At 38.2% G+C, this 25,672-nt stretch overlaps 1 protein-coding gene across 1 annotated transcript in view; it reads left to right on the forward strand.

Annotated features, from left to right (window-relative positions):
* The first annotated feature begins 6,266 nt into the window (after positions 1-6,266).
* The window catches only part of LOC122401186, a 31,437-nt gene continuing 12,031 nt past the window's right edge, over positions 6,267-25,672 (forward strand). The window contains exon 1 of the mRNA XM_043403156.1: positions 6,267-6,385. The gene's annotated coding sequence lies outside the window, so the exon portion shown is untranslated. The remainder of the gene's footprint in view (positions 6,386-25,672) is intronic.

A 25,672-nucleotide genomic window follows, 5' to 3' on the forward strand; every position in this document is an offset into this window, starting at 1 on the left:
TTTCGAATCGAACAGGTATCGAAACTAATCGCCATTTCGCATGTTACCAGATTCTCCCACCGAAAGTATCGATAAACCGTTAAAAGAAAAGAAAAGGGAAAGTACGGAGCAAAATTCACACGCAAATCTCTCGTGATCGTTACGACTAATAAGTTTCTAAGTTATCCTCGTTTACAGATATTAAAATTTAATTAATCCCGAACTTCGACAAACCGATTATTAAAGCGCACGGGGAGTCGCGAGTGCTGATCTCGATAAGTGGGTCGATTGTTATCCGCGCATGAAGGCGGATTGAGTAACCAAGTAATTCACGGGCGTTTGAGCTCGAAATTTTCATGACTTAAACCCTCCTTATTTTTACATGGACCACAATATACAATATCGCAATTCGCATAAAATCGCCGACATCGAACAGAAAAGTGATCGATTCAGCGTGAAGTGACCCGTGCAGCGATCAATTTAGCACCGTTACGCTCGATCGACTCTCTGTCCCTCTCTCTCTAGATCATATTTTCGTAACGTTGTCTCGTGTAATACCCGCGTCGTGCAATTTCCTTACCCGACAGGTAATTATGTCAGTTTCTGCCGCGATGGGTGCTCAGACTCGTTTCAGCGGCTGAAAGAGCAAGAAGAAAGTCGCGAACCTTTGGCGCAAAAATTTTCGAACCAGTTCGATCTGAAACTTCGTCGACGCAGTGAATAAACCTCGCGGTCGAGAGCCCGTCGAGACACCGTTCGATCATTAGGGATTTTAATTAAAAACTTTACGATCACCACTCGGGTCTTGCGTCAGGTTGATTCGCGGCGACAAACTTGAGGAAACTTGAACGGAGTTCGTCCGGACGAAACGAAATCTGATAAACGAGTGATACCACCCGGAAGTTCCGAATCATCCTACCGGTTCCCAGACATCGAAAACCGTTACTGCACTTTCTGCTCCCGATCAGGGTTGTCGTCTTATCGTGACATAAATTTCGGAATGTTATAAATTTATTTTTAAAGTTAACCCTGATAAAAATCAACCCACCGAGTTTGTAATAATAGAGATTTCTTTGATAGATACATAGAATAATTTTTAAAATGTTTTGTCGTGAATTCTAACTTTCATGAATTAAGATAGTATGCATAAAATTATCTGGTGGTTCGCCAGAAACAGAATACGTATCTCTGTTTCTGACATGGACACGAGAAAATGTTCAGAAAAAAAGTCAAACGAGGCCAGGCTTTAATTGGGTTGCATATATTATGCACCTTGTAATTCTTCAAGAATTTGAACCGACAAAAGCCCAGACGAACTTATTTATGTCGTTTCCAGACGCTCGTTTTAATAATACCTGGCGTGTTATGCCGAAATTATTTGCTGTAATTTAAATTGATACGCGTTTCTACATTATTACAGTAAAGAATTTTGTTTTTCGAAAGTGTTTTGGATTATGGAGTTATGCGTATTCAGCAAAAATGATTGTGATTGACCCCTATAACTAAAAATAATTTTTTTAGAACGATTTGAAATTTTTTAATTTCACCGAGAAATTTCTTCACATACTCGAATTTTTTTCTCAAAACAGTGTAGGATTTCGAGGGTATGTCTATTGACCAAAAATGCTTATAATTAACCCCCACAACTAAAAATAATTTTTTTAGAATAATTTGAAACTTTTTATTTTCGCTGAAAAACTTAGACAGCTGTCGATTTTTCTTAAAAATTCGTTTTTGATTTTTAGTAATTTTGTTTGACGTGCTACAGAAAAGTTGTCTAATACTTTGTTGTTGGTACTCGTAAGCTCTACTTCAGAAAAAAGTTTCATTGAAGTATGTTCACTATTGTAGGAGTTATGGCTGTTTGAAAACGGGACCATTTTTATGGGGTTCTTCTAACTTTACAGGGTCAACGAACAATTTTTCCAATATTTTTAGAATTCCTACACATTCGCCATCAAAATACGCATTGTTTGCATTTTGAAAATTTAAAATCCTCCAATCCGTTCAGAAGTTATGACGTTTTAAAGATACGCAAGAAATTGTGGAGTGACATTTCTAGCCTGAAATTATATTTTCGGTGAGGAATTTTTTTTCGAAAATGGTTAGGATTTCGAGGGTATACCTATTGATCAAAAATGTTTGTAATTGATCTCCGCAACCGAAAATAATTTTTCCAGAGTGATTTGAAGCTTTTCAATTTTACCGAAAATTTAGGCACCTACCCCCTGTCGATTTTTCTTAAAAATTCGTTTTTCATTTTTAATAAATTCATTTGACTCTGTACAGAAATGTTGTTTAATACTTTTTTGTAGCTACCCATGAGCTCTACTTTCAGACTAAATTTCAATGAGATACACCTACTATTGTAGGATTTATGATCGTTTGAAAATTGGACCATTCTTATGGAGTTTTTCTCACTTTACGGATTTAAGGAAAAACTTTTACGCGATGTTTGCATTTTGAAAGATTAAAATCCCTCAATTCGTTCAAAAGTTATGACGTTTTGAACATATAACATGAATTTTCAGAGAAACATGAATGTCATGGTCAGACATTGTATTTTCGGTAATGATTTTTTTCTCGAAATTGCGTAGGATTTCGAGGGTATGTCTATTGACCAAAACTGATTGTAATTGACCCTCACTACCAAAAATAATTTTTTCAGAACGATTTGAAATTTTTGAATTACGAAAGAAAATTTATTTTGTAAAAAAAATCACAGGATACGCGTTCTAACTTGACACGGTTTCTGGGCGATTGTACCATACAGTCGCAGACGGGTGACTCTGCAAATTGTTTCGCTGGTCGACAGACAACACGTGTGCATCGAGAGTTGTTTCCTAGCGAAGATTCGTGGAAGTTCTCGGCGTGCAAGGATGATGGCCGGGGGTTGGTGGCGCGCGGCATATGGAAGATAGGAAAAAGGGGGGCACAGGTTATGACATAATTGCTTAAGAAAGTTTGGAATGCGAATATACGGCAAGCGGCGCGACGGTGGAAGTAGTTCACGCGCGTTTCGCAAAAGTTGTCCGCTCTAGGCTCGCCGCTGCGTCGTGTGTATCCTGCTACGAGCGTTCTTTTGCTCTTTCTCGAAACGGGACCGCCATTGTAATTACAGGTCGCGTACGGGAGCTTCGCGGTTATGTTTGTTATTCGCTCTTCGATACTTCCGCGCGTGTACTCTTCCATTATTACGACGTATGGTTCCTTAGACAGCCTCGATTAATATTTATTCCGATCAATGAACAAATATTTTATGCTATTCTATGCAGACAGAGAAAGTTATTCTCTAGAAAACCACCCTCTCTTTCCATTTGTTGTGTATTGAATCTTATCCAAAGACGATGCATTTAAATAAGTATTATTTAGCGTCAAGTAATTTACCTTTCCAGACTGCCGCATTTTCATGATGACAATCCTTGAGCTAGAAACCGCGTTGTAAGGAGCTAAACATGCGCCATATTCGGTCTTATTCCCGAGATATAACTATTTTTGTACTCGGGTAATGTGCAATTGCGCACCTTCGACCTAATTACTAGCCTCTCAGATACTCTCTCGTTTCTCAATGTTCTCTCTACGAGTCGTTGAAGCATTTTAAACAGCGACAATTTGTAACGAGCAAACAAATGCTTCCAAGTAGCTCTGGGAGTAAAAATTTAGTGGTTTCGAACGCGTGGAACGAGTCCTGCAGGATTTATTCGTTAGAAAGTTGTCGGATAACCGATTAACGAGGAATTACTCGAACGTACAAATACAGTTCAAGAATCGTCCGAGTGTAAAAGTAGTTGTAACTCGAGAATAAAGTTTAACGGAGCACACGTTTATGCGATCCGTTTCAATGCTTTTATGTCCCTTGTCCACCGCTCAACTGGGCAAATTTTATGACGTACTCTGTGGTGTGATCCACAGGGTGGATCGCCTATGACTGGAATCTAAAATGTCTCCGTTGCTTTTAGCGATATGAGAAATTGTCCGGAGAGATTTATTTTCGAGAGGGAAACATCGCAGAGAGATTCATAAACTGTCCGTTTCTATACAAAATGATCGAAACATTGTTTCATTTAACCGTGAAAACATCGTCGATGCGTATAAAGCAAACGCTAAATATTGACACGGAAATGTTTAACGTAATTATACTGCAAACAAGCCGAGATAAACTGTACGCAAACATCGATCGCGAGGTTTGCTGGTTCATTTATCGCAGTTTACTCTGCGTCAGGGCAATTATGGATCTTCCTCAAAATGATTCAGAGTGTTCTTTCTTCTTTCTTCGCGCTTTTTTCGGTTGCTACACGTTTTTCCATCGACTTTAACGGGGAACAGGCGAAACGTGTCGCGCGATATTCCAAGGGCCGTTGCACCTAACCGAATGCCACGCGCGCCTAACGCATTCCGCGCGTGGCTGTCGCTCGACAAGGAGGTCCTTTCGTTCGGGTCGGTTTAAATATTTACCGTCGCGGAGCAAATATCATGAAAATTTCTAACGTACATAATTAATCGGCGAGTAATTATCGTTGCCAGAGATTTCCAAACTTTCTCTGTTCACGGTACCCTCGCCACCGAGACCGTTCCATTGACGATGGGATCTCTTCGTACGGATCGAGAGAGTCACGAGGCTCGTTAAATTATCATTTTTTAAAGATCTAGCGATTTTATCGCTTCTTAAGGTTTCGATTCTCCCGTCTTCGATGGTCAAAATTTGTTTACATTTAGTGATTACTTTATAAGAAGTGTATAGACGTCTCGAAATAAGTTTAAAAAATAATTAATAATCACAAATGTCACAAATTCCATGATTTTGTATGCTTGATAGATATTAATCGTTGGAGGAATATGTGGAGATTGCAATAAGGGTGCTCGATCAAATTCGCCATGTAATCGTAGGCGTCCTTTGTATGGGATAATAGAGGAGAGTTGCTTTAATTAGATCACCGCCTACCATTGTTATAATTTGAGATTTAGAGACAATCTGACTCCCTTTGATTGGCAGCAGAGGATGCCTCCGTTAGTGGCTAAATCGTGAAGCTGGTTGGGTAATTAGTTTATCGCAAACCTCTGCCTTTTGGGTACAAAATAATAGAGATTAATTTATCAAAAAAATATTATTGCTAGTATAATATAATCTATGTAGAGAAGTTTTTTAAATTTTGTATTGATTCACGCTTCTTGTAGTGGAGGCCAATACGCTAGAATCTCGATTATTGCACACGCGCTACGTTCGATGTATAAACAAATGGAGGGAATACATTGTGCAAAACTAGTTTTCTGCAATAATCGAGGTACTACAGGACCCCTACGAGTTTCTTCTTGCAATAAGACAATTTAAATAAACGCTTAGGGCTGTCTGACTGCATAATAACATTTCTGCTCATTAACAGGGCATCTTGTAGTCTCCTTTTCCCCCCATTGTATTTTTTATTTTGTCTTGCAAATAATGTTACATGGATGAGTTTTCACGATTATCTTTGTTCGAGCAAGTTTACTATAATTTCTCTTTCAGACACTCCTGGTCTCCTTTGTTTTGCGCCCCATTTTTGCGGCTTTTCACTTACATCTATCGGGCACGACAAGTGAAAGATAATAGCGATGACGAACAGGACATCACAATAAGCGCCAGATGGCCTCTGAAAAGATTCGTGACGCCATTCTTCGAGTTTAGTGCAGAATTTTCTAAAGAAAGCATGTCTCTCTTCTCTGCCGATACTCTGGCCCAAACAAAAGCGGTCTAGAATATATATTTATTATCCGACATTCATTCTTCGCGATATATTTAAATCCCAGACCCGGAGGAGGATAAATTTCAACAGTTTCATCGACGATACTCGTTCAGAATGTTTGTTTTCTTAGTGTTTGGCGCGTAATTGCATCGTTCGCGTCGACGACGATCCGCCATGGATCCAGAGACGGATCGATCGACGAAACGCAGGCAACGCGATGTGTTATAACTTTCCACGGCAGGTGGAAAGCCCGATCCGATTCGAGTAGGTCTCTGTTTTCGTAGCAAGTAATAGTGAAGTCGATTCACGGAATAAGAAGGGTCAGGCGAAGCCTACTTTCTTCCTCAGAATTGTCTCGAAGAGGGGAACAGCCGGCTACGACTTCGCTTGGTGGAAACCTCGAGAGAAGCTGGCCCCCTCCGACAGGTCTTCGATCGGCCAGTTGCGCGCCAGTGCTATACACGGGCCCAGCAAACGAATCTCGAAACCGACGGGCCCACGTTCGCACGCGAATTCTACGATTAAGTTTTTCACACGTCGCGATCGATTGTTCGTTCTCACAGTCCAGGGAGATTATCCACGAGTTTTTGCCGGTGAGACCGTCGATGTGTATACCCTGAACCCGGAGACGGTTCCTGGAATCGGGGGACTTTGGAAGCCCGGACCTCGAGACGTTCGAACTTTGCGTGAGTACCGCGGTTTAACGATTTTAATCCCGACAACTCGAACGCGACAGACTCTTGGGGGGGTCCAGAGAAACTTTGGAGGAAGCAAATTCTGTAATTGTCGCGAAAATCGATGGCTGCTTCGACCCTTCTTTCGGCAGTGCAGGGGAACTTGAACGAAGTGATTTGATGATAAACATTTTTAATGCATTAAATTTGTGATGGGAATTTTGCAATGGTTGTATTTAACTGATTTATTTTACTTCATTGTTTTTTATTACGATGTCTGTAGATTGAACTGTAAATACTATCGTTCACTTTTTGTTATTCTTCCATTGAACTCTTTATGGAGCAATCGTTTATATCGTAGAAATCAACATAGTTTCCAGTCTCAAGTTAACGTTAAGAAACTAGGACAGTTTCTCCTAGCAGATACAAAATACAGAAATAAGTAATGAATTTTGGAGTTCGTCCACATACTTCACATGGTCGCGAAGCATTTTTCTCTTTTCTCGATACGATTTTATTCACCAGCAGTTCAAGTACAATTCTTTCTTCCGTACATAAAGTTACATACTGTTGCCCTCAGGCTGATCGATGTATTTATACTCAGACCATCGATATAGTTAAACTTTGTAACCTTAAGTGTTTTAGATAAAAAACATCTTAAACATTGCTCAGAGTCGTCCTTTTTACTCCCAGTGTTTAGATCTCAAAGGAAATCATCGGATGATATTCCCGTTTAAAGTTTCATAAACTTTTTTTAGTCACGGAACACTTCACCCCACAATACATTTATACAACATTTATATCCAGTCTTGGTTATTTTCTCCTTAAAAAAAGAAAACGGTATGGAATTCTATAACGTGTTTTATTTTTAAAAACAAAATATTTATAACCATCGAAATACTAATTTAAACGATAGTCAATCTATTTTGAGCAGCATATCGCTTCACTTAAACAAAATTGGATTTGGGTTTTAGTTAACGATCCACTTCGAGCAACGTATCCTCCAACTGCGACCAACTTGAAAATATATCTCTAACGATTCAAAGTCCCAATTCAACATCGTTTTCGTTCGTTAAAGAGCGTGTATCGATGATAGATCGAGGTATAATAGCATCAAAAGTGTGTCAGGTTCTTCGAATCTTCGCGATTACCGCTGGTAACGCTCTCGTGTTCATTAATTTGTCGCGGTCTCTGCTGAAACGCTTTCCAGCGGACCAACATCCGCGGAAACTGTAGGAATACGCGCGCATCCGGCACTTAACGCGACACCCAACACGATTCCAGCACTTTTCTAAAAAAAAAAAAAATTGCCCGTTTCGCGAAACTCGATCGACAATTTCACGACTCGTATTCGTCCCTGTCAGAAAGCGTTCGATTTTCACCGTTTGTGGAAAAACTTTCGTCTCCCCGCCACGAAATAGACCGCCGTTTAGCCTCGAATTGCGTCGAGAATATTTCAGTTCTCCCGTTTCAGCGGAACATTGACACGACCGAGGTAACTTTCAATTAATTGAACATTCACTCGTCCGACGTTTGGCATTCCATATTCGACCAGTATATCCACCGTGACGGCTCAGATTGCGTCAAGATATTCTTTTGATCGAGTTATGGCATTTTCTTTTCATTTTACCGAGGCGTTAGATTTACAACGTTGCATTGGGTTAGCCTTTTTTTTTTATAGATATTCGTGCAAATTAAACGGTTCGTACTTTTTATTGGTCGAACAAAGTTTCACCTGAATCGTACAGATATACTAAGAGTTACAGGTGTATCACAACCACACAAATTTCAAATGTTATTGGGTAATTTTTTAGGGCATCGATGTTAACTTTCATTGGAATCCATTCCATTCATGAATATTTGAAAAATAATTCCTGGGGTTTTAAAATATGTTTCATCTTGTAAAAAATTGTGTAATAAGAAAGATTATTAGACGAATTAGAAACGTACGAAGAGCCTGCATAATCCATTTCGACCGTCTTGGAGCGATAGTTTATTCTCAGAATAGGAACCGTTGTTTCTGAAAGAAGCTGGTTCCATTACGGGGATTAAAACTTGTTCGATCTTTCGCAATCAATGAAATTTTCATCCAATTCGTACATGAAATCTTGTTCGCGGCGGTTCTCGTTAAAAATGCGGCGCGGTACGTGACTGGAATTGAATTTTTTACTGGCCAGGACCGATGAAAGCTGGAACATCGAAGCGTAATGGACCAAAATTGGCCCAGGAAAGAGTGGACGCGAGTTCGTCGGACATTACATATTGCACGGGACCGTAAATGTCTTTTGAATTGCCATCAGGGCAACGATATTCCCTGGGAGTAGCTCGAAAGTGCAATAACTGGATTCGTGGGAGACGCGCGTTGTACATGGAGATACTTTAAAACGAGTAGCTCCTGGATTAGGGAACAATTGACATAAGTGAGATAAAGCTCTCTCGTACGTTCCACACGAGAACAGATTTTGTTAAATTGTGGGTCACAGAGACTACAGAATGCTCGTTATTTTCGAGTTTGACCCATCGTTTGTTCTTTCATTGCTTCACGATATTCCATGTAAGCCTATTTACTGCAATTTGTTCATATATATTTTGTAGTATATAGTCTTTAGGTAACAGAAAAGTTGAATGATTTGGTATTTTTATATGGAAGTAATCAAATGCAGTGTTAACGTGATGAAAAAAGAGAACATTTTTGTGTACGAAGCAATCGGGCACAGATAGTATACGTTGTCTCGTGAAACACAGCGTAAAAACTGTATAGAATATCGTTGATTGTTATAACAGGTTGTATTTACCTATAACTTCGCTTGTCCATGAGTGCAACGATGCATTTGCAAACCGCGGTTCTGATTTTTGTGGAGAGAAAAAAATGATAACAAATTCTGTCTACGATCTCGCTTGTTTCGCGAGTGAAACGAAGCAATTTCAAAATGCCAGGTGTATTTTTATTAACACTAGATTTACGGAAGCCGTCAATTTGACGGATATCTGATTCCATATTTAAAATTGCAGAACGCGTAAATATTATTTTTTAACAACTTATGTTGAACTTGATTGATGCAATGGCAAGAATACATAGTCTAATTAAAAGAAAAATCGTATTTTAAGGTAATTGTCAACATGAAAGATATTAATAAATATACGTGCGATCAATACCCGTAAATCTAGTGTTAATCGCTCCGCGTATTTTTGCTTTTTATTTAATGCCTTTAATATGAGTAGACATACAATTGAGGAATACATAATTTCCTAAAAGAAGATAGGAGGAATAATACAATTTTAAATATGAGCAATTAGATTTAAATAACCACTATATAAATTACATACAGTGTAGACTGTACGTCTGATCGTGGAGATCGTTTAAAAATTGTAAATAGAAATTTGATCGTGACTCGTTGGAGGAGCAATTTGTTTTTCGACGAAATCTAACAGTAAAAGCAGAATAAGAGGAGTAATAAAAATGTACGAGACAGGATGTAAAATGTTAAAACGTTGCATAAATATTTTGCTCGCGTACTGAGCCGGGCAGCATGCATGTGCGATCGACAAGGCGGAGCGAAATGTGTAACACTCCGATGCCAACCTAGATGACCATAGGAAGGAGAGGAGAACAGAGCTTCCGGCTGCCGTGTGTTATTCGCTATATAAACTGTAATATTATCGAAGCAGGTTCGTCGTACGCCTCGGGGCCGTGAATTTGTTCGCCCGAACTTCCCGTCTTTCATCTTTATTATTTTTCTTCCGCCGTCGCTCGAAATAAATGGCCACGATTCACCGCCTCCTGTAAATACTGCATGTCCGTTCCCGGTTTTATCGTCGATCGCGTTCTAGGCTTTCAATTATCGTTTTGAAGCGCTTATTGCGACTCCGCGCGATAAAAATATATTCTACTGATTTCTCGATATTTAAATTCCACGCTGCTTGTTCGACAAATGGTGATCCCCGTGGAACATAATGATCGAAACGTGATCGAAATTCTTTAGTTTCCGTTGCATCTTATAGATACAGGCATAATCGTGGAATTGAACGTTGAAGATGATAATAGTGGGAGTCGACTTTCTTTTAATATGTGCATTACTTTTTTTTTAATTCCAAATGTAATTAGTCAATGGGCCTGATAATTCATTAGATCTTTGTTTTCTAGTGAGATCTTAGTTTTGTCAATGAGGAAGCAGAGGGTTTGGGTGATTAATTGTTAGGATGTAGATCTAAAATTTCATATTAGATTGAAGGTCTCCTTGTAGGTGTCATATTAAGTAGCCTATATTTTCATATCTGAAATCCTAGTGCAATTGAACATTGAAGATGATAATAGTGGGAGTCAACTTTCTTTTAGTACGTGCATTACTTTTTTTTTAATTCCAAATGGAATAAAACAATGGGCTTGATAAGTAGCTAAATCTAGTGGATAGTATCTTTTGAGACTAGGAACGTGTTTAGTTCTGTTAATGAGGAAGCAGAGGATTTGGGTGATTAATTGTTGGGATGCAGATTTTAAATTTTATATTAGACTGGAGGTATCCATACAGGTGTCATATTAACACTAGAAAGACTGAAACTTACAAGGAACCATCGCGAACAGTCCGGCTTCGATTTTGATGAAACTTTGTACACTTATAAAGCAGCCAAAAATAATCGACACGTATTTTTTTTTAGCTGCGGTAACTCGAGTTTAAGGGGTGAAACCACCCTTTGAAGTTTTGGTTCGAAACGGCTATCTCGAAAACGGAAAGAGATACAAAAAAATTGTTAATGGGCGAGGTTATTGGTTTCTTATGTACAATAACATGGTGTTAAAAAATTTTAAAAAATACAATTTGTTTATAACAAAAAAAAATTTATTAACTTAATTTTTCATTTTATTGAAATTTTCATAATGACAAAAAATGACGAGCATTTTATTCCAAATCCATTGGTATGCGATTTTTTAAAATTGCCTCTTACAGTTTTGCAGATTTTGATGATTTACATCTTGCGCGCACATTCATTATGGTAGTAGCCGTTCTAACTTTGATTTTAATGAAGCACTGTAGGCTTGCACTAAATTATACAGTAATAAGTAGCGAGTAATAATAACAGTAACAAGTTTCTTAACAGCAACGAAAGGATTAATTATTTTTATTGCCCACCTATGACATCGTGGCAAAGGTGGAGCTATTTATAAATTATAAATATATGCAGTGTGTATAACAATTATTCTATATAGTTCCGACAATAGTGGTACTCGTCGAAAAAATGTTTGAAACATAAAGATTTCTTACACCATGCGCATTTAATTATTGCCACGTCACCGCAAATATGACATGTTGGCTCATTTTCAACAGAATAGCAGTACTCAACAGGATTCTGGAATGCATTTGGCTTTTCATCTATATATCCGGATTTATACCAGGAGTATTTAATAAAATTTTGGAACCTTGGCGATGAAAATTGATTGTGGACCAGAGATTGAAGTTTAATTATATTATTCCTAGCGTGGAGATTAATGTCGTGATTTAAAACGAGAACTATATCGGAAAATCGGCGGACGAAATTTTTCCAAGTGCGGAAACCTTAAACATCCAGTGGTTGAACATACTTTGTTCCACCTTTTGGTATTATAAAAAGTTTTACATTTTTACCCTCGGGAGTAACTTCGTTCACCGTTTTCTTACAGTGACCACTCCAGGAATCAAGAATTAGAACTGTTGCAGCCCCAGTATTTGCGAAGTAAATCTCTCTTAACCAGGTCTTGAAATGGTCCGTAGTTAATTTGCCTGACTTTGAAGCTACAAGATATACATTGTCAGGGCGAAATAAATGTTGTTCCACAATCGGCCCGAAATGTCCTGTACTCTCTTTCAGTACAATAAATAATGGTGACAGTAATTGTCCATCAGCTGAAATGGTTGGCTGGATGGTGTAACTATGAGTGGTGGATGACACTGATTGAACACCTCCTTCTACGATTTTTATACCTTCTTCAGCCAAAGTGCGCCCTGAATGTAATTCCAAATTAAAACCACTTTGATCGGAATTGTAAACATTGTGTGGTTCATTTCGGGCTATATATGATTTTACTTCATTCACGAATGCGCTGCATTGCAAATGAATATCGTCTTCTCGATTTACCATATTTGTGGTTACAAATCTGGTAATTTTTCTGGACACTAATCTAAACATCTTTTTAAAAGTATATAGCCAAGTATATCCAGCTTTAAATGTTTGTAAATTTTCTATGTCCCTCGCTTGTAAAGCCCATCGCCGTAGATCTACTTCATGCACAATTACTCTTAACTGCCGAGCTTCCATAAATTTATTAAATGTATACTCTGCAATACGTTTTATCTTTTCCTTTTTTGTGCCACCCTGTTCAACTTGTAAAGCCCATTTACGAAGCATTCTTTCGGATTTCACGTGACGAAATTTGGAACGTACGGTGTCTAATTTTAATCGCTTCGACTTCCCGCTGTTCCAGTACGCCACAGCTTTCCTTTTATATTCGAATGGGATGTATTCCTTATTCGAATGACATACAACGTCTTGTTCGTATATGTTTGGAATATTCGGTGTCCTATTTTCCTCCTCTTCATCTACCCACAACCAGTTCAAATCAGCATCCTGATTTTCTTGGTCGATAGGCGTCCCATCCATTTCAACACACGTTTCATGTTCAACCAGGAATGCCGTGTCTTCGACACTTCTTACAATTAAATCGAATAATACATCCCTTAAATTTTCTTCTGCGCTATTAATTGGCATGGGCCCCTGGTTCCACTCAACAAACGCAGCAGACAGTAAAGTTATTACATTAATAGGATTAATATTTACCATATTTCCGAATACAGTAAAAGCTGGATATATGCAACAAAAGATTGGCTGGATAAGTGCAACGTTTAAATGCCCAGAATCGGCACCTCGGCTGTATGGATAACCAACAATGTTCTACACGCTTATAAAGAGCTAATTGCAATATATATATATATATCCAAGTTCTCCCACTTATCTACCAACAAATATTATTTTCACATGACAAGGGCAATCAATTTAATTAACTTTACGATATGTCACGTTATCAAAAGGTATAATACAAACTCCATTTCAATATACCCACTTTATCATGTTTATTACAAAAACCGTCTCGATTTTAAAGAATGTTAATAACAACAGAGATACAGATGCACATACTAATCTCATTTGACACGTATTTTTATTATACAAATTACACAGAATGCTTTCACAACAGTGAAGATTTAGATAACGTGCGTAAACTGCATGATAGGCGAGCCGCAGAAATGACAATATTTATTTATTCAATTTGTATTTTAAAGCAAGTACATCATGAGAATAATAAGTGTATCTTTATCTCCTGGTATACACACTGTATGTATTTATAATTTATAAATCGCTCCCCCTTTGCCACAATGTCATAGGTGGGCATAAAAAAAAATCTTTTCATTGCTGTTAAGAAACTTGTTACTGTTATTGTTACTTGTTACTTGTTACTGTATAATTTAGTGCAAGCCTATAATGCTTCATTAAAATCAAAGTTAGAACGGCTACTACCATAATGGATGTGCGCGCAAGATGTAAATCATCAAAATCTGCAAAACTGTAAGAGGTAATTTTAAAATATTACATACCAATGGATTTGGAAAAGTTCGGCCACCCTTGGGAAAAATTTTAATGGGAGATTCTAGAGGCCAAAATAAGACGAAAATCAAGAATATCAATTTGTTGATTGAGCCTTCGTTAAAAAGTTATTAAAAAATTAAATTAAAAAATTTCAAATCCTCCAGGAAAAAATTATTTTCGGTTGCGGGGGCCAATTACAATCATTTTTGGTCAATACATATACCCACGAAATCCTACGCACTTTTGAGAAAAAAATTCGAGAATATGTGAAATTTTTCAACAAAATTAAAAAATTTCAAACCATTCTGAAAAAATTATTTTCGGTTGCAGGGGTCGATTACAATCATTTTTGGTCATTACACATTCCCCCGAAATCTTGGGCATTTCGGAGAAAAAAATTCAGTACGGGCGGAACTTTAAACGTTAATAAGTTCTTAACGAAGCCTCCATCAACAAATTGGTATTCTTGTATTTTTCCCGATTTTGTCCTCTAGAAGTAGTGCAAGCCTACAGTGCTTCATTAAAATCAAAGTTAGAACGGCTACTACCATAATGGATGTGCGCGCAAGATGTAAATCATCAAAATCTGCAAAACTGTAGGAGGCAATTTTAAAAAATCGCATACTAATGGATTTGGAATAAAATGCTCGTCATTTTTTGTCATTATGAAAATTTCAATAAAATGAAAAATTAAGTTAATAAATTTTTTTTTGTTATAAACAAATTGTATTTTTTAAAATTTTTTAACACCATGTTATTGTACATAAGAAACCATTAACCTCGCCCATTAACAATTTTGTTGTATCTCTTTCCGTTTTCGAGATAGCCGTTTCGAACCAAAACTTCAAAGGGTGGTTTCACCCCTTAAACTCGAGTTACCGCAGCTAAAAAAAAATACGTGTCGATTATTTTTGGCTGCTTTATAAGTGTACAAAGTTTCATCAAAATCGAAGCCGGACCGTTCGCGATGGTTCCTTGTTAGTATATGTATACCTATATTGCCCAAAAGCAGTCAAAATGACTGCATTGTGAAAGAATCACTAATGTGTAAAGAAATTTGTTTAAAATTAATTTTTAATATTAGGTTTTAATATTATGAATTTAGGGTGCAAAAGAAATAAAATAAACAACTTGTTAGAACAAGTATTACTGCATAAAGATTCGACTAACAAGTACTACTTTAGTTTATTGAGAAATTGCAACTTATCAAGTATATGCCCAAATCGACAATTTATCATGTACCGGTAATCGAAAAAAAATGAAAACTGTTATTTCAATACAGAGCCGAACTGGTCATATAAAAAATTTACTCAATTCAGTAATAAGAGTCATTTGATTATTTAAAATTTCCCAAGCAGTCAAAATGACTGCTTTTGGGCAATATAGGTATAACACATGTATATATACCGGTAATGAAGGAGGGGGGAGGTAACTACAATTATTAATAAACGCATTTATATGTTGTACAAAAAGTCACAAAATTCTAAGATTTTGTGTCATTATATACATAATTGTTTTTCTAATTGAAATTAAAAAACAGTCAAAATGACTTCCTTGGGCAATCTAGTGTTAAGTAGCCTATATTTTTCTATCTAAATATAGAGAACACTAAAATTTCATCTGGATGAGCAGTAGAGATTTCAAGGAAATAGCAATCCCCCAAATTTCAAATTTTACAAGTCGAATATATTTTTTAAAGGGTCTAATCTAGGACCTGATAATAGTGGGAGTCAACTTTCTTTTAGCACGTGTATTACATTTCTCTTTATTGTAAATGGAATGAGACAGTGAGCTGGATAAATAGCTAAATCTAGTGGATAGTATCTTTTGAGTCTAGGAACATGTTCAGTTCTGTTAGTGAAGAAATAGAGGATTTGGATGATGGTTGAGATGCAGATCTAAAATTTTATATTAATTTGAGATGTCCACACAGGTGTCATATTAAGTAGCCTATATTTTTCTATTTAAATATAGAGAACACTAAAATTTCATCTGTAAAAGCAGTCAAAGTTATAGTGAAATAGCAAACCCCCTTTCAGATTTTACAACTGGAATATATTTTTGAAGGGTCCAATCTAGGTTCGTGACGTTTGTAATCTTTGCAATAGGATTTCGAATGTTTTGGATCCTGCATACTGAAAGAGAAATAGAAAACCCCAAATTTCAAATTTTACAACTCGAATATATTTTTGAAGGGTCCAATCTAGATTTCTTTCGCTTGTAATCTTTGTGATGGGATAGATTTCCAACGTTTGGTGGTCTACATCCGTTATGGTCCCGCAGAACGGAAGTACTCCGCGACCGGCGAAGTTAAAAAGGATTTAGCCTCGATGGGAAACTGAATTCCGAGGGCATCGGTTCCTACGGAGTCTCCTCCTTTCGCTTTATGCCTCGTAGATCCGGGAAACAGTTTTTCCCCGGTATAGAAATTTCCGATTCGCGGGAGTCGGTTCCCGCGGGGATGCAGAGATGCCGTTTCGTCGCTCGCCGGCATTAAATCCATCGCTCGCAAACGAATCGAAACCGCCCAGGTTTTGAATTCATGGGAATACATCGGACCCACTCGAACCGCGCGTTATTATTAACGCATCGATGGAGGTCATTCATTCGGAATATACGAATGCCCGAAATCGATAGGTCGGTTTGCCGTGTCGGGTCGAGTTTGCGCTTTACTATACCTGTTTCCTGTTGTTTATGACAACTTTTTCAGCCAGGGAACACTGAATGTTCGTCCTCGCGAACTTAACAGAACCGTGAGAACAAAGGTTCTCCGCGCTAGGCTCCCTACAGGGCTGGAACGAACGATTCGATTTGAATATTCTTCCAGAATCTCTTGCGAAATCTAACAATAGTAAATGATAAAATAACCCCTTGACCATACGATTTAATTCCAAATAATTTTCCAAATACTATTTAATTTTGGTTAAATTTGTGCGGATGAGGAATGGTGTTGAAATCAATCTATAAGACTCTATGACGAGTGAGTAGCTTCATAATTGTGAAACTTGGCATCAAGAACTTGTGACGTATCTGACTCGTCATTATATGGCAAGGGGTTAATGGTTGATTGGAAGAATAGTGCTGTACTTGAGTCGAAACGAGAAATTTTATGAAGAAATCCTGTTAAAGGATTTCACTGTTACTGAGTGGATATCAGGCTTGTAAATTAAATTTCAACATTGCTTCGAGTAGCTAAGTGCTCCTAATGAAGACGATTTATAAAAGATTAACGAGTCATTGAAGAAACGAAAGCTTTTGCAATAAGCATTCGAGGCTGAGCATAAACTATTTATGCAATTTCTCTACATAAGTATATCAGTGTTGCAAGGTACAGTGTAAAAAAGATTTCTGGCTCTCCGGTGTTTCTCAGGTAACTCGAGGAGCTCCAAGATCGAAGGGTATACGATTAGACTATATTCTTTCCTCTAGAGTACAATATACTCATCTTTACACCCACTATTGTTAAAAAAAAAATTGTAGAAGAGGCTGAGCATAAACTATTTATGCAAGGTATAGTGTAAAAGAGATTTCTGGCTCTCAGGTGTTTCCCAGGTAACTGAAGGAGCTCCAAGATCGAAGGACACACGATTAGACTAAATTCTTTCCTCTATAGTACAATATACTCATCTTTACACCTAGTATTATTAAAAAAAATATTGTAGAAGAGGCTGAGCATAAACTATTTATGCAAGGTATAGTGTAAAAGAGATTTCTGGCTCTCAGGTGTTTCCCAGGTAACTGAAGGAGCTCCAAGATCGAAGGACACACGATTAGACTAAATTCTTTCCTCTATAGTACAATATACTCATCTTTACACCTAGTATTATTAAAAAAAATATTGTAGAAGAGGTTTTGCATAAACTATTTATGCAAGGTATAGTGTAAAAGAGATTTCTGGCTCTCAGGTGTTTCCCAGGTAACTGAAGGAGCTCCAAGATCGAAGGACACACGATTAGACTAAATTCTTTCCTCTATAGTACAATATACTCATCTTTACACCTAGTATTATTAAAAAAAATATTGTAGAAGAGGCTGAGCATAAACTATTTATGCAAAGTATAGTGTAAAAGAGATTTCTGGCTCTCAGGTGTTTCCCAGGTAACTGAAGGAGCTCCAAGATCGAAGGACACACGATTAGACTAAATTCTTTCCTCTAGAGTACAATATACTCATCTTTACACCTAGTATTATTAAAAAAAATATTGTAGAAGAGGCTTAGCATAAACTATTTATGCAAGGTATAGTGTAAAAGGGATTTCTGGTTCTCAGGTGTTTCTCAGGTAACTCGAGAAGCTCCAAGATCGAAGGACACACGATTAAATTATATTCTTTTTTTATAGAGTACGCTTTACTCGTCTCTACACCCTCTGTTATTAATAAAAAAAATTGTTGGAGAGTTAGATATGGTACGACATCGTTAGAAATCGGAAAGGCGCTCGTAAAGTGGATATTTCTAACCGTCGCGACGCTCGATCCCCGGATCACGCGGTGATTTCAATTGGTTAATTAGACCCAGGCTCGGGCGCCGGTCGAGTGGGCATTCATCGAAAACTCACGGCACAATCGAATTTCATCTAGCAGCTCGTCAGCAAGTAGGTCGACGCACGTTCGAATTTTCGCCTCTCTCGCGAACGATAAGCGAACACGTATCTGTTTCTGTCAGAATTCGTCCGAGACGCGAATTTTCGCGGATTCTATCGCCGTTATCGTTCGCGTGTCACGCCTCGTCGAATTTCTTTTTATCTACGAGCCAAGGCTAACAGTAGACGTCGTCTGGAAACTCCAATGCGTCGCTGGCTGAGATAAACTGCATTTAGAATCGTTTCAAAAGATACTATATTTTCTCTGATACATAAATTATAAAATAAATAAATATGAAAAATCTGTGACGAGGTCCTCGATCGGGAAGCGGCCGTTACGCCACCGGAAGCGTTCCTTTCGGCGGACGTTCGTTTTTAATTAACGATTAATTCCGTGGCCGGTTACTCGTTCGCGTAAACGCAACCGATAGAAAAAAGAACTTTCCCCGGTTTAAGGAGCAATTTCTCGGGACGACGCCCCGCGCCCGCCGCTTTCGCGGTTGCAGTTTCTAAGCACGGCTCGCGAGGCTGAATTTTCACGAGGCGAGGATGAAGATAGAAAAAAAAAATGAGAGAGAAAAAGGAACGCGAGCGCACGTAACGGCGTTAACGAGCACGCGACGAACGGGTTTCAGGCCCGAGGTCTGTCTGAGAACCGTTCGTCGTTTTCAAAGCCTTTCAGAGAAGCTTTATTACGGACACGGGGCGCCTCGCAACTTTTTAATTATTTCGAGAGCACGGAGCAAACGTATTTTCGTAACGCGTCTAAGTAGAATGAATGGACGCCCTCTTCTACGGGGCTTTAGCGTATCGTTAAACGAGACGCCTTTTTTCAACGGAGAATCGGTATCGATTTATGGAGGACCAGCTCGATGATCGTCCTTTAATATTAAAGTCCACGAAACGACGAAAAGACTCGGTAATTGGAGTCTTCAAATTCTTGAAGTGGTCAAATCGACTCATTCGTAATTTCTTATAAAAATTGTAAGCAATTTACTCGACTAGGTTTTTCTTTTAATTTCTTTGGTGCAAGTAAATGCATTATAAATGTCGGTAGTTCCAGTGTTAATAGAAACGTCCTCGATGTTACTTTTTACGCGTAGAAATTGTTTTAAAACGATACCTTGAAAATAAAAGATTTTCGTGAAATCTGAGCAAAGAAGTTCCTCGTGCTTCGAATCAATTATACTTAGATTGATTCTAGATAATTTGAATTGCCAAAAAACTAGAGGAAAAGTGATCCGAGAGTGGTTACGTGCTCGAAAGCCATTGGTAAATGGCACGCCGAAAGACTATGATCGACACGAATCGTAGCGTTTCACGAGCAACCTAAAATCGTCATAACTTTCCCTTCGTTAGCAGCGAGCATTGCTTTTCATTCAAAACGCAACCTAAGGCTATAGACTAGTCCGTAGTCTGGCACATTAAGGTATGCATATTAAGATTCACGCGCCATCGTGCTTACGTAGCTACTAAGAGCGAATTATATCGACCTAGATCCGACGTCAGTGAAAATAGGCACAGCTGAAAACAATTAGACTACCTCGTGGCCGAGTAATACGACCATACATCGAATGTAAACGTACTTACTACAAATCTTATTGCAAAATTCCATGACAGAGTATTTCTCAAAAATTTCATCCTAAAACTACCTTACTAGTTTTATTTTAAATATAATCGATTACTTCGAGGCATCGATCACGCGTGGTACGATCACTTATCGTACGATTATTATACGCTTTTAATTATTTCCAACAGTTTCCAAACGTAATATTATCAAATAAAATATCATTAGAAAATGGAAAATTTGGATCTTGAAATGAAAATATTACCCAATGTGAAATTATTAATACATATATAAAATTTAAGATTCTAAGAATACGAAGAATTAAACTTGTATTCCCTTTTTATAATTATAGATAATTCAGAATTTGTATCTTGAAATGAAAATGTTACTCAATGTGAAATTATTAATACATATTTAAGAATACGAAGAATTAAACTTTTATTTCCTTTTTATAGTTATAGGTAATTCATTTACCGAACGATCTGAAGGAGGATGAATTTGTGTCCATTCCAGCGTGGACTGATTAAATTTAAAAATAATTAATCGTTCGGATTAACTTTGAAATTTTAAATGCAATTTGCCCGGTCGCTCAGGTACGATACAAACTTTCGTATGTACCTTTTCGTTTAGTATTTCCATTAAATCTGCTTCAAAGGTCCCCAGGACTATATCACAGCTATGTACAGCAGTCTTGAAAATGTCTTCCGGATATTCCCCGTGTGCAACGGCGACGCAAGTGCCATCGGAAACTTTTGGTACCCAGGGATTATGTGGAGTTTTCAATTAAACGACCATCTCGGCGCTGGGAATACAGCGCGATCAAATGCGGGAGCACGCGTTTGTCACGGCGCTCGGTTTCAGAAATTTTATTAACAGACTCGCCCCCTATCCAGAATTGGTTTGAAAAATTCTCCTCCGTTTGCCCTCGAAAAATGAAGCAAAAAATTTTTTTCACCAGACTTTCTCGCAATTTTCGTGAGGTAATGAATTTAAGCCTCGTGTATATTTTATGGTTTCCACATTGTGGCTGCATTTTCATTTCAAACTTTCTGGCTACTGGGTTTCTAAAGAGGGCCAATTAGTATAGCTAAAACGTTGGAATAAAAATTTCTCTGGAATTATAATATTCATACCTTTCTTTAAACATACATTTCAATAATAAAAATGGGTTACGCGTATATAATATGCTTTCGAACGTATGAATCACAATTTGACGTATCATTGACTGGGCCTACGTTTCTCGAAAGAATTCCCATAAAGCTATAGGAAAAATTCAAGATTTTCAAGATTACTGATATCCTCGGTCTCCTCTTCGTCAAGAGAAACAATTTTCTTGTATCTTTAATTGCAACGAGTGCAGCGAATCGTGATGCAACGCGATTGCGGAATAATATTGCATCGACCCGGGTGAATCATGCTGCAAACCGAGAAATCCGTTAATTAAAAATACCCAAAGGGTTCTTGTAATTATGCTCGTAAGCATCCGAGAAATGGTGGCCACTAATTAACGGATACGTACGCGTGCAGATACATATTTATTCGTCTCGCGAAATTTTCGAGCGCTCGCTTTCGTCCCACCCATTGGATACTCCAATTAAATGAAACTTCGTGACGTCGCGCATGGAATTCGCACAACCAACGGTTATCGCGAAGTGCGCGCACTTTGTTTGCAAAACTACCATTAGTAATTTATTCTCCCTCTAGATGCAAAGTTTGCCTCGTTAGGTATTTGAAATTAAAAAAACAAAAATTAACGGATCATCGAAATACTTCAACGTTCAGGGGGTTCTTGTTTCTTCCCTTAAATCTGGAGTTAAATCGCACTTTAAAATACTCGTGATCGCTTCAATTTTAGTTATTTACATTTAATAAAATTTGAGAATAAATTTCAAAAATTTCCATCCGCTTATTAACACGTTGACTGCCATAGTGGTCACCGGTGACCGGCGCTTGGAAAGCGTTCAAAAATTATTTACAACGAATGCATTCGTACAATTATGAATGCTGTAGAATGTTATATATCGAATATTTCTTCTATTGATCAAATAAAATGTCTTGGGCTCCCATTATGATTTTGTTTGGAAATCGTGGATGCGTGGTCACGCGCAAACGAAAGGTTCAATTTCGATTTTCATCGGCTGGCACCGGTGACCCACTGCTCTAAGGCTGCACACGTTGTTCCGTGTCGTTCATATTCAAGAAAGTGTAAATAGAATTTCATGTTCGGCATTCGTGGGCCGCTCCTTTGTATTCCCGCGCTCGTACGCGACGATACGCAGTCCACGTTTCACCCGAACGTGTCATGCAGCAATTAATCGACTTCGATCACGCTCGTTAAATTTCTCTGTGCACGCAAGGGTGGGGTCTCTAACGAAATCTTTCACTCCAAGAAAGTGCGAGCGAAACCGCGATCGCGGCGGCTGCATCCTGTTTCGTCAACGCCAGTGTTCTTCGAACTTTATACAGAGTGTTGGGTAACAGGTGTCAGCAACCGTAATGGATGATTCCGTTTGCTAAAATAAGATGAAAATCATCAATTACGAAACTACCCGCGAACCATCCGTGTCATTAAAAAAGATACAGAAGATTTTAACGAATATTATAAACGCCCATAACTCGACTCTACGTAGTATTTACGAAATATCTTCGCGCGGTTGCTAATGAAGTTATTAGCGGGCTTAAGAGGCCAGAGTTCCGGGACGAATTAAACGTTATTAGTAACTAACGATCAGTGTTTGAGCCTCGATCACTTTCTAACGTGGAGGAATGTTAATTGAATGTTCATTCTTCTGCATGTGGTCGGAATCACGCTGTAATAATGGGAGAATCCCAGAATTGCTTACGATCTACGGATCTACGGGTCTCACACTTTTTTTTAATAGCTGTGTTTATTGTCAAAGTGCTACTTTTTTTACTCTTACCGGTAAAACTATATTTTTACTGCCGGTGAGCGTCGGCCAAACGTAAAGTATGGAATATCTGTTGCGTAATGTAAATCGTAATGACCGAGGAAGCGGACGATTCAATGGTACCGAAACGCGACGAAAGATGCGTCGAAAGGAAAGGGTAACGAGTAGAAGGTATTACGTAAAATGGAGGACAAAAAGGACGATAAGAGGCTCCCACGTAATCGGTACGATCTCACGCAATCGGTGATAATCCTTTGTTTTGCGCGCGGCGCACGATGAATGGAAGAAAGTCATTCACATCGTCGAAACGGAAGATCGCTGTGTAGTTGGTTCGCGGATCTACGGCCACGTAATCAACGAAGAAAGCTGAATCGAATGACTAAACAGTTTACCTGATTTAACAGTACCAATCCCCTTGAAAACTTAGCTAAAATAAATTTAATTTCTTGGTAAACAAAGAAACCGAAATTTGAAATGCTCTTGGAAATCTGTATTGAATATTATTTACTTCGAAAGACTATTTGAAAAATTCAATTTTTTATCAGTATAAATGCTCCTAGAATTCGAAATTGAATTTGTTGGGAGCTCGTGTAAATCGCTTATTATTTTCAGCGAGTCACGATGGGTAAAACGAACGTATAAATTTCGTCAGAAATCGAGGACTGCGGAAAGTTAAATCATACTCGAGATTAATTGCAACTGTTCGTTTACGATCGTTTCCATTATCTTGTTACGCTCGTTGAACGCTGTAGATTCAATTTGACACGGTCATTTCCCCTTTCGATTTGTTTCTATCGCCTTTCCTGCTTTTGCAATAGCATCTGATCCGCCGTGACTGTGAAAACACGTCGAACGAAAAGATTTTTGTCGGGAAACGGTTTTCCCCATCGAGAAATCTATCGTCGACGTCAGAAATGATTTTTTTTAACGTAGCTAGACGGTGATTATGGTCGATTCGCAGCACCCCTGTAACGCGTATGTGCGTTATTCGATAACAACAATGGCTACGGACGCACTGTACGTCGTAGACGCGTCGCGGGGCATTAATTTCAACGTCTCCCGTTTCACTGAACGTTGAGCATGATTAATAGCCATTAATAATCTGTATTATAACGACCGGTGCTTATCGCTTGCACCGTGCACCCCCGAGAATATACCAATTCTCGGACATATGCCACGAATTGAAACTCTTCCAAATATAACTATGGATCTCGAACTGGGAGTACGAAGATTCCTGATGAAACATTAACGAGGAGTCGAAATACTCTCGTAACCGTTACGGATAAGAAAGATCCTCGCGTATTTCGGCTCTGTGTTCTATATTGGTACGAAATTGATTCCACGTTTGCTCTGTATTCGTTCTATAGTACAGACCACACAATTTATGCGAGGAAAAAGATCGGTGAACTGAATTTATACATACAGAAAACGTTAAAATAATTTTTATTTCGATTGAGAAAGTGATCCAGGCGCTCTGGAAATTTTTAGAAAGATATATCGACTCTGCGAGAATTTTTATAGATTATAATAAATCCAAAAGTCCCCCAATATAAAATAATTATCGAATGAATTATTTGCAAGGAAAGTAGCTCGTAACGCTTTGTTCGAATCGCGCGGAGCAGATTTACGCGCTTCTCGGATATGATCGCGTTTCCGCGACAAGAATTCCGTTAGCGCGTAGGAAAATCTGCAACTCATTAATACCGCCACGTAAAACTTCCAACGTTGGTTGTAAAATTTTATAGACGATCGTGGAATTCTTATCGCTCGCGATCCGACCGAGAAGCAGAAACTTTAACCAGTCGGGGAAAATGTTTCGCGTCCAGTTCGAAAGGCCAGCGTATCCACCGGTTGATTTTTAGAAAAGGCAACGCACGATAACGTTGGGGGGCCCGTTTTTCAGCGAATCGCGTTCGCGATCTCGCGAAAGAGTCACGCTCTGTTTCCCCCGGCCTTTCGCTTTCCACTTGCGTGCAGCCAGATAGGTCTACGCATTAATGGTCAATTACTGGCTACAAACCTTTGGGAGATAGAGTTACTTAACGCGACAAAACCCGTTGCAGGCAAATAAAACGATTGGAAAATTTGTACCGCGTTTCGTTTTGCACGTAATACGCGATAGTAGCTCTTACCGACTCGATGAATTAGAATGAATACAATAAATCGGGGCTAATTTCATGCTGTGGGTTATGCAATGGTCGAGCAATTATTTTTTTGATGAATGCAAAACAGCAACCTTGGGGGAAATTAAATATGTGGAGAAGAGAAATTAGGGGAAACTTTGGAAATACGATGTGTTTGGTATCTTGTACTTTTATGCGAAAAAATATCACACTTGGGGTGCAAGTACTAGATAGTAAAATAGATCGCCGAGTTCAGAAAATGACCATCTGCGTCTATTGGCAAGCTTTATGTATCATTTCTTTCTCCTTTCGATGTCTGCTGTAATCTAAAAATTATATTTCATTATAATTATAACTCAACTGCTGCAAAGCTATTCTCTTCTTAGCAGTGTCTTATTTTATCCTTTTCTATAATTTCTTAAGCAATTCATAATAAGAAAAACTGAGAGCTACGTTTGTTATAGTATCAATTGCACCTAGAATTGCACAGATTTGTTTCGTACCAT

This window comes from Colletes gigas, unplaced genomic scaffold, assembly GCF_013123115.1.
Source record: "Colletes gigas isolate AHSC1104 unplaced genomic scaffold, ASM1312311v1 Colletes_gigas_Sc00022, whole genome shotgun sequence".
NCBI classification, from domain to species: domain Eukaryota; kingdom Metazoa; phylum Arthropoda; class Insecta; order Hymenoptera; family Colletidae; genus Colletes; species Colletes gigas.